General features: G+C 46.4%; 1 pseudogene; it reads right to left on the reverse strand.

Moving 5' to 3' along the window:
- Nucleotides 1–44: 44 nt before the first annotated feature.
- Nucleotides 45–10,057, reverse strand: LOC124030315 (annotated as a pseudogene).
- Nucleotides 10,058–10,285: the final 228 nt, after the last annotated feature.

Genomic DNA, 10,285 nt, shown 5'->3' on the forward strand with positions numbered 1-10,285 from the left:
TACTGTCCTAAAGTACTGTAACAGAGTGGATATTAACCTCCCACCAGCTGAGGACCAGAAAGGGGAGGAGAGGGGCAGCGAGGCCCAGCCTGATGTCCCTGTTCTGGGCTAGCTCTCCCAGGCCTGCCTTCTCCAGCTGGGTGTTAATGAAGGGAACCACCGGGTCACACGTGAGGGGTGTAAAGGATGGTACTGTCATACTAAATGACCTAACCACGGCCCTATACAATGTCCTCAATTCATTATTTACCTTCAGCTGTGTGAGGGAGACTGAGGAAAGGTTTCCCCAAAACAAACACATCTGGGACCAATCAGCCCACACTGAACAGCCAAAGAGTTATATTTAACTCCACTGTGTGTGTGTGTGTGTGTGTGTGTGTGTGTGTGTGTGTGTGTGTGTGTGTGTGTGTGTGTGTTCCTGCATGCAGCCCAGAGGTCCTCTCCTTGTACCCACCCAGATGTCACATTTCCCGGGGAAGAACCTCTCTGGGATGCGGGCTGCGTAGATACAGGCTCCAGAGATGTAGAGCGTTGCCATGAGGAGCAGCCAGCCCATCTGACCCATAGTAGTGGCTCTCAGCAAGCCCTCAGTGATGACAAAGTGCAGGGTGGGGACCACACCGCTCAGACCCAGACCTACAAACACTCCTGGAGACAGACAGACAGACGTTAATATAGACAGACAGACAGACGTTAATATAGACAGACAGACGGGGCTAATATAGACAGACAGACGGGGCTAATATAGACAGACAGACGGGGCTAATATAGACAGACAGACGGGGCTAATATAGACAGACAGACGGGGCTAATATAGAGACAGACGGGGCTAATATAGAGACAGACGGGGCTAATATAGAGACAGACGGGGCTAATATAGAGACAGACGGGGCTAATATAGAGACAGACGGGGCTAATATAGAGACAGACGGGGCTAATATAGAGACAGACGGGGCTAATATAGAGACAGACGGGGCTAATATAGAGACAGACGGGCCTAATATAGAGACAGACGGGGCTAATATAGAGACAGACGGGGCTAATATAGAGACAGACGGGGCTAATATAGAGACAGACGGGGCTAATATAGACAGACAGACGGGGCTAATATAGACAGACAGACGGGGCTAATATAGACAGACAGACGGGGCTAATATAGACAGACAGACGGGGCTAATATAGACAGACAGACGGGGCTAATATAGACAGACAGACGGGGCTAATATAGACAGACAGACGGGGCTAATATAGACAGACAGACGGGGCTAATATAGACAGACAGACGGGGCTAATATAGAGACAGACGGGGCTAATATAGAGACAGACGGGGCTAATATAGAGACAGACGGGGCTAATATAGAGACAGACGGGGCTAATATAGAGACAGACGGGCCTAATATAGAGACAGACGGGCCTAATATAGAGACAGACGGGCCTAATATAGAGACAGACGGGCCTAATATAGAGACAGACGGGCCTAATATAGAGACAGACGGGCCTAATATAGAGACAGACGGGCCTAATATAGAGACAGACGGGCCTAATATAGAGACAGACGGGCCTAATATAGAGACAGACGGGCCTAATATAGAGACAGACGGGCCTAATATAGAGACAGACGGGCCTAATATAGAGACAGACGGGCCTAATATAGAGACAGACGGGCCTAATATAGAGACAGACGGGCCTAATATAGAGACAGACGGGCCTAATATAGAGACAGACGGGCCTAATATAGAGACAGACGGGCCTAATATAGAGACAGACGGGGCTAATATAGAGACAGACGGGGCTAATATAGAGACAGACGGGGCTAATATAGAGACAGACGGGGCTAATATAGAGACAGACGGGGCTAATATAGAGACAGACGGGGCTAATATAGAGACAGACGGGGCTAATATAGAGACAGACGGGGCTAATATAGAGACAGACGGGGCTAATATAGAGACAGACGGGGCTAATATAGAGACAGACGGGGCTAATATAGAGACAGACGGGGCTAATAGAGACAGACGGGGCTAATAGAGACAGACGGGGCTAATAGAGACAGACGGGGCTAATAGAGACAGACGGGGCTAATAGAGACAGACGGGGCTAATAGAGACAGACGGGGCTAATAGAGACAGACGGGGCTAATAGAGACAGACGGGGCTAATAGAGACAGACAGGCGTTAATAGAGACAGACAGGCGTTAAATAGAGACAGGCAGGCGTTAATAGAGACAGGCAGGCGTTAATAGAGACAGGCAGGCGTTAATAGAGACAGGCAGGCGTTAATAGAGACAGGCAGGCGTTAATAGAGACAGGCAGGCGTTAATAGAGACAGGCAGGCGTTAATAGAGACAGGCAGGCGTTAATAGAGACAGGCAGGCGTTAATAGAGACAGGCAGGCGTTAATAGAGACAGGCAGGCGTTAATAGAGACAGGCAGGCGTTAATAGAGACAGGCAGGCGTTAATAGAGACAGGCAGGCGTTAATAGAGACAGGCAGGCGTTAATAGAGACAGGCAGGCGTTAATAGAGACAGGCAGGCGTTAATAGAGACAGGCAGGCGTTAATAGAGACAGGCAGGCGTTAATAGAGACAGGCAGGCGTTAATAGAGACAGGCAGGCGTTAATAGAGACAGACAGGCGTTAATAGAGACAGACAGGCGTTAATATAGACAGACAGACAGACGTTAATATAGACAGACAGACAGACGTTAATATAGACAGACAGACAGACGTTAATATAGACAGACAGACAGACGTTAATATAGACAGACAGACAGACGTTAATATAGACAGACAGACAGACGTTAATATAGACAGACAGACAGACGTTAATATAGACAGACAGACAGACGTTAATATAGACAGACAGACAGACGTTAATATAGACAGACAGACAGACGTTAATATAGACAGACAGACGGGCTAATATAGAGACAGACGGGCTAATATAGAGACAGACGGGCTAATATAGAGACAGACGGGCTAATATAGAGACAGACGGGCTAATATAGAGACAGACGGGGCTAATATAGAGACAGACGGGGCTAATATAGAGACAGACGGGCTAATATAGAGACAGACGGGGCTAATATAGAGACAGACGGGGCTAATATAGAGACAGACGGGGCTAATATAGAGACAGACGGGGCTAATATAGAGACAGACGGGGCTAATATAGAGACAGACGGGGCTAATATAGAGACAGACGGGGCTAATATAGAGACAGACGGGGCTAATATAGAGACAGACGGGGCTAATATAGAGACAGACGGGCCTAATATAGAGACAGACGGGCCTAATATAGAGACAGACGGGGCTAATATAGAGACAGACGGGGCTAATATAGAGACAGACGGGGCTAATATAGACAGACAGACGGGGCTAATATAGACAGACAGACGGGGCTAATATAGACAGACAGACGGGGCTAATATAGACAGACAGACGGGGCTAATATAGACAGACAGACGGGGCTAATATAGACAGACAGACGGGGCTAATATAGACAGACAGACGGGGCTAATATAGACAGACAGACGGGGCTAATATAGACAGACAGACGGGGCTAATATAGACAGACAGACGGGGCTAATATAGACAGACAGACGGGGCTAATATAGACAGACAGACGGGGCTAATATAGACAGACAGACGGGGCTAATATAGAGACAGACGGGGCTAATATAGAGACAGACGGGCCTAATATAGAGACAGACGGGCCTAATATAGAGACAGACGGGCCTAATATAGAGACAGACGGGCCTAATATAGAGACAGACGGGCCTAATATGAGACAGACGGGCTATATAGAGACAGACGGGCCTAATATAGAGACAGACGGGCCTAATATAGAGACAGACGGGCCTAATATAGAGACAGACGGGCCTAATATAGAGACAGACGGGCCTAATATAGAGACAGACAGGGCCTAATATAGAGACAGACGGGCCTAATATAGAGACAGACGGGCCTAATATAGAGACAGACGGGGCCTAATATAGAGACAGACGGGCCTAATATAGAGACAGACGGGCCTAATATAGAGACAGACGGGCCTAATATAGAGACAGACGGGCCTAATATAGAGACAGACTTGGCCTAATATAGAGACAGACGGGCCTAATATAGAGACAGACGGGCCTAATATAGAGACAGACGGGGCTAATATAGAGACAGACGGGGCTAATATAGAGACAGACGGGGCTAATATAGAGACAGACGGGGCTAATATAGAGACAGACGGGGCTAATATAGAGACAGACGGGGCTAATATAGAGACAGTATCAGGGCTAATAGAGACAGACGGGCTAATATAGAGACAGACGGGGCTATATAGAGACAGACGGGGCTAATATAGAGACAGACGGGGCTAATATAGAGACAGACGGGGCTAATATAGAGACAGACGGGGCTAATATAGAGACAGACGGGGCTAATAGAGACAGACGGGGCTAATAGAGACAGACGGGGCTAGGACAGACGGGGCTAATAGAGACAGACGGCGTTATAGAGACAGACAGGCGCTAATAGAGACAGACGGGGCTAATAGAGACAGACGGGGCTAATAGAGACAGACGGGGCTAATAGAGACAGACGGGGCTAATAGAGACAGACAGGCGTTAATAGAGACAGGCAGGCGTTAATAGAGACAGGCAGGCGTTAGAGAGACAGATAGAGACAGGCGTTAATAGAGACAGGCAGGCGTTAATAGAGACAGGCAGGCGTTAATAGAGACAGAGACAGGCAGGCGTTAATAGAGACAGGCAGGCGTTAATAGAGACAGGCAGGCGTAATATGCGCGTTAATAGAGACAGGCAGGCGTTAATAGAGACAGGCAGGCGTTAATAGAGACAGGCAGGCGTTAACAGAGACAGACAGGCTAATATAGAGACAGACAGGCGTTAATAGAGACAGACAGGCGTTAATAGAGACAGGCAGGCGTTAATAGAGACAGGCAGGCTTAATAGAGACAGACAGGCGTTATATAGAGACAGACAGGCGTTAATAGAGACAGACAGGCGTTAATAGAGACAGGCAGACGCGAATAGAGACACAGGCGTTAATAGAGACAGACGGGCTAATAGAGACAGACAGGCGTTAATAGAGACAGACAGGCGCTAATATAGACAGACAGACAATTTAATATAGACAGACAGACAGACGTTAATATAGACAGACAGACAGACGTTAATATAGACAGACAGACAGACGTTAATATAGACAGACAGACAGACGTTAATATAGACAGACAGACAGACGTTAATATAGACAGACAGACAGACGTTAATATAGACAGACAGACAGACGTTAATATAGACAGACAGACGGGCTAATATAGACAGACAGACGGGCTAATATAGACAGACAGACGGGCTAATATAGAGACAGACGGGCTAATATAGAGACAGACGACAGGCTAATATAGACAGACAGACGGGCTAATATAGAGACAGACGGGCTAATATAGAGACAGACGGGCTAATATAGAGACAGACGGGCTAATATAGAGACAGACGGGCTAATATAGAGACAGACGGGCTAATATAGAGACAGACGGGCTAATATAGAGACAGACGGGCTAATATAGACAGACAGACTGGGCTAATATAGAGACAGACGGGGCTAATATAGAGACAGACGGGGCTAATATAGAGACAGACGGGGCTAATATAGAGACAGACGGGGCTAATATAGAGACAGACGGGGCTAATATAGAGACAGACAGGGGTTAATATAGACAGACAGACAGGGGTTAATATAAACAGACAGACAGGCTAATATAGAGACAGACAGGGGTTAATATAGACAGACAGACAGACAGGGGTTAATATAAACAGACAGACAGGCTAATATAGAGACAGACAGGGGTTAATATAAACAGACAGACAGGGTTAATATAGGACAGACTAATATAGAGACAGACAGGGGTTAATATAAACAGACAGACAGGCTAATATAGAGACAGACAGGGGTTAATATAAACAGACAGACAGGGGTTAATATAGACAGACAGACAGGGGTTAATATAAACAGACAGACAGGGGTTAATATAAACAGACAGACAGGGGTTAATATAGACAGACAGACAGGGGTTAATATAGACAGACAGACAGGGGTTAATATAAACAGACAGACAGGGTTAGACAGAAGGGGTTATAAGACAGACAGACAGGGGTTAATATAAACAGACAGACAGGGGTTAATATAGACAGACAGACAGGGGTTAATATAGACAGACAGACAGGGGTTAATATAAACAGACAGACAGGGGTTAATATAAACAGACAGACAGGGGTTAATATAGACAGACAGACAGGGGTTAATATAAACAGACAGACAGGGGTTAATATAGACAGACAGACAGGGGTTAATATAGACAGACAGACAGGGGTTAATATAGACAGACAGACAGGGGTTAATATAGACAGACAGACAGGGTTAATATAGACAGACAGACAGGGGTTAATATAAACAGACAGACAGACAGGGGTTAATATAAACAGACAACAGGGGTTAATATAGACAGACAGACAGGGGTTAATATAAACAGACAGACAGGGGTTAATATAAACAGACAGACAGGGGTTAATATAAACAGACAGACAGGGGTTAATATAAACAGACAGACAGGGGTTAATATAAACAGACAGACAGGGGTTAATATAAACAGACAGACAGGGGTTAATATAAACAGACAGACAGGGGTTAATATAGACAGACAGACAGGGGTTAATATAGACAGACAGACAGGGGTTAATATAGACAGACAGACAGGGGTTAATATAAACAGACAGACAGGGGTTAATATAAACAGACAGACAGGGGTTAATATAGACAGACAGACAGGGGTTAATATAAACAGACAGACAGGGGTTAATATAGACAGACAGACAGGGGTTAATATAAACAGACAGACAGGGGTTAATATAAACAGACAGACAGGGGTTAATATAAACAGACAGACAGGGGTTAATATAGACAAACAGACAGACAGGGGTTAATATAGACAGACAGACAGACAGGGGTTAATATAGACAGACAGGGGTTAATATAAACAGACAGACAGGGGTTAATATAAACAGACAGACAGGGGTTAATATAAACAGACAGACAGGGGTTAATATAGACAGACAGACAGGGGTTAATATAAACAGACAGACAGGGGTTAATATAGACAGACAGACAGGGGTTAATATAGACAGACAGACAGGGGTTAATATAAACAGACAGACAGGGTTAATATAAACAGACAGACAGGGGTTAATATAAACAGACAGACAGGGGTTAATATAGACAGACAGACAGGGGTTAATATAGACAGACAGGGGTTAATATAGACAGACAGACAGGGGTTAATATAAACAGACAGACAGGGGTTAATATAGACAGACAGACAGGGGTTAATATAAACAGACAGACAGGGGTTAATATAAACAGACAGACAGGGTTAATATAGACAGACAGACAGGGGTTAATATAAACAGACAGACAGGGGTTAATATAAACAGACAGACAGGGGTTAATATAAACAGACAGACAGGGGTTAATATAGACAGACAGACAGGGGGTTAATATAGACAGACAGACAGGGGTTAATATAGACAGACAGACAGGGGTTAATATAGACAGACAGACAGGGTTAATATAGACAGACAGACAGGGGTTAATATAGACAGACAGACAGGGGTTAATATAAACAGACAGACAGGGGTTAATATAAACAGACAGACAGGGTTAATATAAACAGACAGACAGGGGTTAATATAGACAGACAGACAGGGTTAATATAAACAGACAGACAGGGGTTAATATAGACAGACAGGTTTGTTCACACCTGACAATAACTGTAATCTAAACTGATCTCTTTCTGTTGATTTCACTGATGTTACATAAGGCCTCGTTACACCTGACTGAACACTATTTCCAGAGAGACAGAGGAAGACAAGAGGAAAAAGAGGTTAAGATAAAGGGAGATAGAGAGATAGAGGAATAGAGAGATAACAGGAGGGAGAGAGAGGAATAGAGATGGAGATCAAAGGAATAGAGACCTGATGAAGAGGAATAGAGAGATAGACAAGAGGAAAGAGAGATGGAGAGATAAAGGAGAGAGATAGAGGAATAGAGAGAAAGAGAGATGGAGAGAGAATAGAAGCGAAGACAGAGAGACGGGAGAGAATAGAGATGGAGAGAGGAATAGAGAGATGGAGAGAGAGGAATAGAGAGATGGAGATAGAGGAATAGAGATGGAGATAAAGGAATAGAGAGATAGAGGAATAGAGAGATGGAGAGAGAGGAATAGAGAGATGGAGAGAGAGGAATAGAGAAATAGAGAGAGAGGAATAGAGAGATAGAGGAATAGAGAGATAGAGGAATAGAGAGATGGAGAGAGAGGAATAGAGAGATAGATGGAATGACCCTCCTGTCCTACCCTGCCTGGCAGCCACCTCGTCTTAACAGACACTGGGTCCCTGAGTCTGGCACCAGGCCGCTGGACCTAACGACCCCATAAACGTCACAGAGGACTGATGAGCACCAGTTTAACGGGCTCCATAAAACACACAGAGGAGGGAGAAGGTCTGTGTGGGGGAGGGGAGGAAGAGAGGGAGAGAGTCTGTGAGAGGGAGAGAGTTTGTGGGGGGAGGGGAGGGGAGGGAGAAGAGAGGGAGAGAGAGTCTGTGTGGGGGAGGGGAGGAAGAGGGAGAGGGTATGTGTGGGGGAGGGGAGGAAGAGGGAGAGGGTATGTGTGGGGAGGGGAGGAAGAGAGGGAGAGAGTCTGTGGGGGAGGGGAGGAAGAGAGGGAGGAGGGAGAGTCTGTGTGGAGGAGGGGAGGAAGGGAGGAGGGAGAGGGTCTGTGTGTGTGTAGGGGAGGGGAGGAAGAGAGGGAGAGGGTCTGTGTGTCTGTGTGGGGGGGAGGGTCTGTGTGTCTGTGTGGGGAGGGAGGAAGAGAGGGAAGAGGAGAGGGTATGTGTGGGAGGAGGAAAGACAGCCAGCTTGAGGGCAGCCTGGCACGTGGAAGGGAGATGAGGAGGAGCAAGAGGGAGGAGATCCCAGTCTTGGCTCATTGTTTTAGTGCCTAGTGAGGCCCTGCTGGGCCCCTACTGGCAGGAGACCCAGCAGGAGACTGAGGAGGAGGAGAGAGAGAGGTGAGGAATTCACCAGAGCTACAGCTAGCTATGTTAATAGAATACTTTGGGCAGGGGAGTAGAGACTGATACACAAAACCAAGATGGAAACATAGATGAAACTGAAAGGATCTGAGAAAACATTCATTCACACAGTTTGGATTCCAAAACAAAAAGGGCACATAGACCCAGTGACTGACCTGCTCTGACGCCGCGGTACTGTGGCTTAGCGAAGAAGTCACACTGTGAGACGATGATGGCAGAGACTCCTAGTATACAGACTACTACCAGGTAGATTAACCTGGGGTTGGGAGAGCAGTAGAACGAGTAGTAGAGCCATGGAACAAAGGAGCCCATGATCAGAAGGCTATGCCAGAGTAGTCCAGTCTGAGAGAGAGACAGACAGATGAATGATCTGGATCAGAGAAACTAAGTGTTAATCAATCATTCCTTTTCCAAAGTAACGCTTAGGAACATCTACATTGTGACGTCATGCCAATAAAGCTATTTGAAATATTTTGTTTTATATATATATATATATATATATAGAGAGAGAGACAGAGAGAGAGACCAAAGGTTAGACCACTGACTAAAACATCTGTTCCATCAACTGCTTCAACCAACGGAATAGTCCCAAAAGTGCAAAGACAAAGTCTACCCCCAAATCAAGTATTTGGCACTGGTTCTACTATCAACACGTGTGGTGCAGTCAGGAGTCAGGTGCACGAAAGGGCAAACGTAACCAAGGTCTTACTTGAGAAGACACGAGAGTGACGCCCTCAGAGTGGCAGTAGGCAGTGTGGAAGAGCCAAGAGAAGGACAGACACAGGATGGCCCGATGAAGAAGATACCGATCACTATCTTCTCCTGAACGGGGCAGCAAAGTACATGTTGGAACGAAACATATACATGATGCCCAGGCACAGGAAGAACAGACAGCCTGGAGGAAGGAGAGAGAGGGAAGGGGAAGAGATGAGATGGAGGGAGGAGGGAAGGGGAGAGATGAGATGGAGGGAGGAGGGAAGGGGAGAGAGATGAGATGGAGGGAGGGAGGGAAGGGAGAGGAGATGATGGAGGAGGAGGAAGGAGAGAGATGAGATGGAGGGAGGAGGGAAGGGGAGAGAGATGAGATGGAGGGGAGGGAGGGAAGGGGAGAGATGGGATGGAG

This window comes from Oncorhynchus gorbuscha, unplaced genomic scaffold (assembly GCF_021184085.1).
Source record: "Oncorhynchus gorbuscha isolate QuinsamMale2020 ecotype Even-year unplaced genomic scaffold, OgorEven_v1.0 Un_scaffold_10482, whole genome shotgun sequence".
Lineage (NCBI taxonomy): Eukaryota > Metazoa > Chordata > Actinopteri > Salmoniformes > Salmonidae > Oncorhynchus > Oncorhynchus gorbuscha.